The 8,429-nt window shown below is 37.1% G+C and overlaps 1 long non-coding RNA gene across 1 annotated transcript; it reads right to left on the minus strand.

Annotated features, from left to right (window-relative positions):
• Positions 1-2,359: 2,359 nt before the first annotated feature.
• On the minus strand, positions 2,360-7,742 carry LOC138387144 (uncharacterized). Its single transcript, XR_011233916.1, has 3 exons — positions 7,686-7,742; positions 4,935-5,066; positions 2,360-2,547 (listed from the first exon to the last, which is right to left on the minus strand). It is a non-coding gene; the product is annotated as an uncharacterized lncRNA (long non-coding RNA).
• Between the last annotated feature and the right edge of the window lie 687 nt (positions 7,743-8,429).

An 8,429-nucleotide genomic window follows, 5' to 3' on the forward strand; every position in this document is an offset into this window, starting at 1 on the left:
CCTCTCCTTATTCCTGGCATGAATTGCTGCTCCTCAAGGCAGTCCATGGCTTCAAAACATGTCATCAGCCTGGTTTCTGCTTCTATTTTTGGCCCTGGTGGAATTTCCTCACTTTCTTTTCATCTCAGCTTGAAAAAAAGATATTGTTTCTTCTCTGTGAGATGGGAGTGATGATGATGATAACATAAATTTCATAGAGTTAATGTGTATAAAGCACTTGGAATAGTGTCTGACAAGTTATTACCACCACAAAAGTATTTGATGATACTTATTCTTTTATCCAGTATTTCCATGTATTTATTGGAGAGAGTTTCAGAATTTCAAGTCCAGTATGTGACTGGATGTGGAAGTATGTTCACAGCACATCTTACAGGTAATTTTATATTAAATAAATTTGTTTGGGTAGGTGATTTACCACTGTATTTATCTGTGCCTTCATAAAGCCACATAAAGAACATTATCTATCTTAGAAAAATGCAGTGTATATTTATAAACACAGTAGACCCTTGAACAACATGGGGGATAGGGGTGCCAACTCCCCATGCAGTCAAAAATCCACATGTAACTTTTGATTTCCTCAAAACTTTACTATCATCCTACTGTTGACTGGAAGCCTTACTGGTAATAAAAACAGTTGATTAACACATATTTTGTATTTGTATTAGATTCTGTATTCTTAAAGTAAGCTAGTGAAAAAGAAATTACTAAGAAAATCATAAGGAAGAGAAAATACATTTACTATTCATTAAGTGGAAATGGATCATCATAAAAGGTCTTCATCTTCATCATCTTCATATTGAATAGGCTGAGGAGGAGGAGGAACAGGAGGAAAAGGAGGGGTTGGTCCTGCTGTTTCAGGGGTGGCAGAGGCAGATGAGGGGGAAGAGATGGAAGGGGAGGCAGGAGAGGCAGGCACACTTGGTGTAACTTTTATTGAAAAAAAATCTGCATATGTGTGGACCCACACACTTCAAACCTGTGTTGCTCAAGGATCAACTATATATAAATTTTTGTGTAAGCTTATGATTCAGAAGTTTTAAGTCTAAAATCAGCAAAGGGATCTGGGTCACCAGTCTTTACTATAAAAATAGCACAAAATAGTTTAATTTTTGAGAAATTTCATTTTATTAACTAAAAACATGATTATACAGACATGAAAATACATTCAAATATTTGGACACATTAAATATATTTTTTGTGACTTCATATGCTTTACATAAAAGTATTCAAAGCAGTACTATATAGTACTTGCTAATAAATACCAATATTTTGAATTTGACTTTTCATCAGAATTCCTGGGACACTTCCCAACTAAACAGATTAAGCTTCCAGAAAACTATAAGATGACAATAAGCCTCTAAATAAGAGCAATTTCGGGGTGAGAAATAGCAGTTGTCTAGGAATGTACAACCAAACTATAGGATACATTTAAATTATAGAGTTTTAAAAATTTAAACAAGTCTTAAAATTCCCTTTCAAAAAGCTTACTGACCATATTTAAATACGCATCTTAAATATCTAAAACAAATATTTTTCTCCATGGTTGCCCCTTCCCACAATCCTAGTGAAATGGATAGCGGGTGTGTGGTGACGCGACAAGGTGCTTTGGACACTGGCATATGTGAGGGGTTTGGTTTGTCATATACTTCCTGAGTAAAGCAATTCTTAATAGGTCTGAAACACGGACTGCAGCCCATATAATTTGCACTTTTGTGGAGATTGTTACGTAGGCATGTAATTGTCATATAATGTTTAAAGACCTTTTCCTGGCCCCAAGATATCAGTCATGCTCATTATAGAACAGTTAAGAAATATATAAAAGTATGGAAAAGAAAATAAAAACACCTGTTATTTTACCACATAGTGATACCTACTGGCAATATTATGATGTGTTTATTTCCTTTTTTCTAACCATATAAAAATATAAATATATACATATAAAAATGTATATTGTTTGCAGAATTTTATGTCTTGTGTTCTTCACTGAATAAAATGGTTTTGAGTTGCTCTCCCTTCCATTTATATATTCTTCACAAGAATTTATGATATTAATTGCCAAAAAAACTTTCAATGAATGGATATACCATAATGTAAAATCATTTAAAGAATGGCATTTATAATTTTATAGCTTTTAAAGTTATACTTTGTGTATGTATTTTGTATTTTATAGCTTTTAGTTTTATTTTATATATTGATATTTATTTTGTTATATTGTATAAAATTTTAAAAGCTATAAAATTAGATATATATCTCACATTTTTGACAACCGATGGCTCTCAGCATACAATTCAACTGGTACATGGTCTCTCTCTGTTTTCATAACCCCTCAACAGCTAGGAAGGGCCACCAAGTTAGACACTCCAGCACTTAAGGTCACATTCCTGAGGCTGCATCTGAAAGCAACAGATTCTGTATTAAGTCACACATGGATAACTGAAGGTCTGCTTGTAAAGTTCACGGGCTGAACTCCTACAAGCTGTAAAACAGAGTTTATGGGTTTGTGATCCAACCTATTCCTATCGCGGTGCATAAAATGGACGTTGTTACCTAGAAGAGTAAGAAGAAAAAGCTGAGGCGTATTAAATATTATTCATTAGATTTATTGTTTACTAGAGTAAAGGAAGCTTTTAAACTTTCGATTAGTCCAAAGAGAAAAATTAATTACCCGAAGTACATTATATTCATTCCCTATACAATTCTGAATTTATTAATGTTAATAACAATTATCAATTATTTAATTTAATTAATTTCCTGTAATAATTTTTAATCAAATAAACCATGACAAGGATTGTGGTTTTAAGAGTGATACTTAATGTTTTATGAGATCCAATGGGAAAGAGTCTTAAATTATAACCTTTTGTTATACATAAATATAATTAAATAAAATGTCCTGTCAGAAGGGTAGAATACGGCACTACCATAGAGATGTCAAGTTGGAAAATCACATCTGTTTCATAAATACAATAATGGAGTAAATCACTTGCTTCAAAAAATTCATTCCCTAATACTGATTTAACAGGCTATCTGTATTACAAGCATAGCCCAAGAGAGGCTCAAAAATAAGGCATTAAGACAATCAGTTACAATACACTTAGGTGTCCACATCTTTATATTAAGTATCTATCTGCTCAAATAAAATAAGTCATAATTTATCTGGTTTCTGTTTACTTTGATTCTTGAACTCAAAACCAGAGGATGGTTATGTCTGCACTGAACTTGTATAGACATTTTTTTGTCATTATTCCCTAAATATTAATAGCATAGTACAACAACTATTTATATAGCATTTACATGCATACCTGCCTGTATACTTTAAATCATCTCTAGATTACTTATAATACCTAATGCAATGTAAATGCTATATAATCTAGAGATGATTTAAAGTATACAGGCAGATGTGCATAGGTTATATGCAAACACACCATTTTACATAAAGGATTAGAGCATCAGAGATTCTGGAACCCATGGAGGGTGTCCTGGAACTAATTCCCCATGGACACTGAAGGACGACTGTATGTTCCCAACCTGGCACACAAATGATGCTCTCCCTGGCACACAAATGATGCTCTCCATGTGTCCTTTTTTTTTTTTTTTTTTTTTTTTTTTTGAGACAGAGTCTCTGTTGCCCCGGCTAGAGTGCTGTGGCATCAGCCTAGCTCACAGCAACCTCAAACTCCTGGACTCAAGTAATCCTCCTGCTTCAGCCTCCTGAGTAGCTGGGATTATAGGCACCCACCATGATACCCAGCTATTTTTTTCTATTTTTAGTAGAGATGGGGTCTTGCTCTTGCTCAGGCTGGTCTAGAACTCCTAACCTCAAGCGATCCTCCCATCTCGGCCTCCCACAGTGCTATGATTACAGCGGTGAGCCACCGCACCCGGACTCCATGTGTTCTTTATTCTTATACAATTGGAGGTGTGGCCAAATGATTCAGAGACATGGAGATGAGGAACTCAAAAAACAATCCTTCCAGGTCTGAGGATGGAAATAGTCATTCAAAAATACAGGTCAATGTCATTCTGGGCTAATTTCTAGGACTCACGCTCCTAAAACAGGGCTTCATTTTTAGCTAATCTAACTGGTGTAAATTCATGAAAGAGAGAGAAAAGGAGATCTTAGCTATAGTGTTCCAGCTGCAAAAAGTCATGACATTTGATCAAAATCCTCCTTTTAAAGACTTCCTTTAAAAATCTGAAATTTATGAAAGCAAATATTAATTTTATAACTCTTAGAAGCTATGCTCACTAATGTGGACAATTTTAAACATGAATAGCCAAGAAAAATGAGCTTACAGCATAGTGATTTAGGCTTTTTGGCACTGTCTCATGTGGGTATCTGTCCCTTCCTGCAGTACTTGAGCATGGCAGGGCTCTAATACTCACCGTGTAGCACAGTGGAGCCAGAGGAATCTCAGGCAGTCCAGACTGATCAATAATGCTGCCAACAGTATGTGACTTACAGCTGGTCCTCGATCTCATTCTCACTGAATGAGCTGTCCCTGGCACTGGCTTACTTTTTGACGCTGAGCAAGTCTCCTAGTTTTGTTAGGTATTATGTAAATAACTAGATAATCTTAACAAAAGAAAAGTGTGTGATGATTTTCCCCTATTCAGAAATGTTTGCCTCCACTGAACTTTTTAAACAGTGTTATAGCCATATACAGTTCCCCAATCTACAGTTGACTTTCCCTATCCCAAATACCTGAAATCCACTCAGTCATGGAATGACAAGTACATTCGTCAAATAAACAGACATCAACATACACAGAAGCCTTTGAAAACAAAAGATGCCCCCCACAAAAGCACAGTACCCTGACTGCTGTGCTGAGTTATCCATTTTTTTGTACATGGTGTCTATTGCATGAAGACAGTGGTGGCCTCTGGACTCGGAAAAGGCAATAACTGTACAGCTGAACCTGGGCTTCGATACTTACCTGGGCCTAAAATGAGGGTTCCACCTTGCTGAGCTGGGTCTCCTTGAAAATCAAAGAGAGGGCCAGTCACTGCCCGCCACAGGCTCCGAAGGCTTCCTGAGAGTAGATTTGACTTAATGTGGGGGCTCTGTCCTGAAATATTGAAAATTGTCTTTATTTTTTTGAGACAAGGTCTCACTCTGTTGCCTAGGCTAGAGTGCAGTGGCATCATCATAGCTTACTGTAGCCTCGAATTCCCGGGCTCAAGGGATCTTCCTACCTCAGCCTTCTGAGTGGCTGGGACTACAGGCGTGTGCCACCATGTCAGGCTAATTTTTCTGTTTTTTGCAAAGACACATTTTTGCTGTTGCCCAGACTGGTCTCGAACTCCTGGGCTCAAGCAATCCTCCTGCCTCAGCCTCCCTGAGTGCTAGGATTACTGGTGTGAGCCACTAAACTGGGCCAGAAATTGTCTTTAGATGTTATCATTTTATATTTGATTAGATATTAAGAAGATAATGTATTTCTAGAAAACGTTGTCTTTCTCGTGTCTCACCTTACTTTCTACTTGTCTTTTTTCCTTTCTTTCTTTCTTTAAAGAATGATTTCTTAACTTTTCACTATTGACATTTTAGCCCAGATCATTTTTTATCCCCTGAAATGTGAGGTGTTTAGTGGCATCCTTGCCTTCTACACCAACTAACTATCAGTAGCACGATTTACCAAATTGTGACAACCAAAAATGTCTCCAGACAATGCCAAATGTCCCTGGGAGAAGACGATAAATATCCTAATTGAGAGCTACTGCTTTAAAGGATGTGATGATAGACTCAGATCATGTTCTGCCACAGAAAAATGTCAAGTCAGACACAGATTTCTCAAATTAGTAGTGCTTTCCATTGTATTCCCCCCTTATACTCTTGAGTCTCTTACCTACTGATAGGTAGCTATAGTCTTTTTCAAGAGACACTGTGGCACAGACTGTTATATGTTGGTCAAAACCTGTTTCCTCTTTCTAGGCCCAAATCTAAACTGTATTTTCTAGTCTTCCCTGCAGTTGGATAAGGCACGTGACTGTGTTCTGAATAATGAGTGAAATGATGTATGCTGCTTCCAGGCCAAGCTCCTAAAACCCTCCCACAGTGATTCTCCATGTTCCTTCTACATTCTTGGAAGGCTTGGGCTGAAAATGGCAAGGGCCTGGGTCCCAGAATTGCTGCCTGGAGAAAAGGCACCCAAACAGATATACCGTTCTTGAAATTTAAAGTAAAAAGAGATCCACTTCTACCACATCATGCTTCTGAGACCTTGGGGTTTAGCTGTAACAACAGGTATCACAGCGACCTTTCCATATTTCCTTGGCTGTCAGTTTTCTGTTTCTGTTCTCACAGTGACTGATCCTTCACTTCCACTCCCTTTAAGCAAAGAAACTCAGTCACTTTGCTCTTCTTGCAAAGAAGAGCATTTTTCTCCTATCCCTGCCTTTTATGTCTTGCTTTTAGCTTTTTATTTCAATGATTGTGCAGCCTTTGACTTGCCGGATTTCCTAATATTTCCAAATACCTATTATTTCCCTTCATCTCTCCAGCTCTTCTATTTCTCTCATGTTTACATGGTAATGAACATTCATCTTACCAAGAAACAAATACAGGCTCACTGGCTTAGAGACATGAGTAAAAGACTGAACCCTTCCCCTCGCTCACTGCATCCAGCTAACTCCTTTAAGAGTGAGCTGAGACTTCACCTCCTCCGAGAAGCCTTCCCAGATCCTTCTCTCCACTCGCATTTCTAACACAGGTGTTCCCAGTACATAGTCTCCTCCACCATAAGCTGTTAAACTGTATTGTAATTGGCTGTTCCTGTCTGTCTCCCAGAGGAGATTATGGGCTCCGCATGACAGGGACTGTGTATTTTATCACTGTACTCACAGAGCATCCAACACAGTGAATGTCACAGACAAAAACTCAATAATATTTGTTGAGAATGACTTATTTCAGTTTGAGTTGAGTTCTCCTATCTGGCATTTCAGAAACACACATGCACAGTTCAAGTTAAGTTTTATAAGCTCTATTAATTACAAGGAATTGTGGTAAGGGCAGGGAATGTAGACAACATGAGGATGAATAAATATCAAACTAGCCAACTAGCTGTCCTACCTGGGTACCTTAAGTGCAGTAATAGAATATACACTGAAGTACAAGGTGCTATTAAAGTAAATGATGAAAGCAATTACTTCTGCTTAAAAAGCGATTAAGAGCCCCTTTGAGTTGGGTGATTTCAAATGGTAAGTGGGATTTTCTCAAATGAGGGAGATGGAAGATTTAAAGCCATGGCATTGACGTATAAAAATATGTAAACTTAAAACTGTTTCTCTGTTAATTACAAAAGTCAAATGTACTCATGAAAAATACAAAGCCGATTTTCTCGCTCCCATCCCTAGGGTAAATACTGCAGTATCTTTTAAAACCTTTTTTATTACACACACATACACACTCTAGGTCTTTATGTTTATGAAAATCGTTTTTTTCCCAAAAATGGTATATTGAAAACATTGCTCTGCAACTTGCTTTTTTCATTCAGTAGTACTTCGCCAACAACCTTTCATGTTATTACACTCAGAAAATGAATCTTTTCAAGTCTGGTGTATCTGGACGACTTATTTGAATCATAAAACAGCAGCCTGATTTACAAATTTACCACATTTCCCTATGCATGCATATGCAAATGTGAAAATACACCAGCGTTTGCTACTTGAGACATGTTACAGCTTACCTGAGAAGGCAATTTCTTCACCTCTTTTCATTCCCAATCTTTTATAAATTTCTCTCTAAACTCATTTTTAGTTCCATGAGGTTTTTGGTAGATTCGGTCAGATTTTCTATATAGACCAATGATTGACAAAACTTTTCTTTCTTAAACTACTCTCTTACTAAACATAGTAAATACTTTAGACCTGTGGCAAAATGGTCTCTGTTGCAGCTAATCAGCTGGGCCACTGAAGTATGAGATAAGCCATAGAAAATACATAAGTTAATGAACCTGGCTGTGTTCCAATAAAACTTTACTTACAAAAACCAGAGGTGGCCAACAGGGTGGACATTACCCATCCCTATTATGTTATCATGGTTGGGAATAGAGACAGTTTTGCTGCTTCTTCCAACCTGGATGCCTTTTATTTCTTTCTCTTGCCTGACCGCGCTGGGAAGAGTCTTGTTTCTCTGCTTTATTATTTCATCTTTGATGCTGAGGAAAAGTAGTGAAGGCACACACTCCTTGGTTGTTCCTGATTTTATGGGGAAAGCATTCAGTTTTCTACCATGACACATGTTAGCTGTAAGTTTATCACAGATGCTCTTTATTGTGTTGAAGAAGTTCCCTTCTATTCTTCATTTGCTGAGAGTTTTATTTTTTTTAATCAGAAATGAATGTTGATTTTTATCAAATACCTGTATATACTGAGATGATCATATGGTTCTTCCCTTTTAGGTTGTTAATATTGTGTGTGAATAACAGTGA

The sequence above is a fragment of the Eulemur rufifrons genome, chromosome 7 (genome assembly GCF_041146395.1).
Source record: "Eulemur rufifrons isolate Redbay chromosome 7, OSU_ERuf_1, whole genome shotgun sequence".
Taxonomy (NCBI): domain Eukaryota; kingdom Metazoa; phylum Chordata; class Mammalia; order Primates; family Lemuridae; genus Eulemur; species Eulemur rufifrons.